The sequence below is a fragment of the Dromiciops gliroides genome, chromosome 1, assembly GCF_019393635.1.
Source record: "Dromiciops gliroides isolate mDroGli1 chromosome 1, mDroGli1.pri, whole genome shotgun sequence".
NCBI classification, from domain to species: domain Eukaryota; kingdom Metazoa; phylum Chordata; class Mammalia; order Microbiotheria; family Microbiotheriidae; genus Dromiciops; species Dromiciops gliroides.
In genome coordinates this window covers 29,924,416-29,925,105 of record NC_057861.1, presented here as the reverse complement: position 1 = coordinate 29,925,105, position 690 = coordinate 29,924,416, and positions in this window count along the sequence as shown.

Genomic DNA, 690 nt, shown 5'->3' with positions numbered 1-690 from the left:
GTAATTGCTACTGTTATCTAATTCTCTAATCTTTCTTTTAATAGGATTCAGGTAGAACAAGTCACTCTTTTGCCATTCACTATCTAGCATAATACCGGGCACACAAAAAAGTACTTAATAAATGCTTATTGACTTTCTATTCTTGTATATCTGATGATCTTGGGGCTATTGCAGAGATAGATAAAAATGACTGCTGGGATGTAAACTCATCTTCATTAACTTCTTTGGGACAACTCCCAAATACTACAGGATGACAGTGATGACGTGTACTGTGTCCTGTTCCCTCAAGACCTTAATATCTTCTGCCAGGTCTCTATATTTTGAAAGTTTTTTATTCCATGTTTTGGGATGATGATGAGTCTTTAGTATGTCAACATCTATTAAAAATGTTGTTTAGACCAAAATCTCACACCATATGCCAAGATAAGCTCAAAATGGGTACATGATTTAGATATAGGGGGTGATATATAGGCAAATTAGGGGAGGATGGAAAAAATTACCTGTCAGATCTTTGGATAAGGGAAGAATTCATAATCAAACAAGAGGTAGAGAGGATTGCAAGAAGTAAAATGGACCATTTTGATTACATTAAATTAAAAGGGTGCTGCACAAACAAAACCAATGCAGCCAAAATTAGAAAGAAAACTGGTGGGGGTGGGGGGGTGGGGGGAGTTTTAAAGCAAGTTTCTC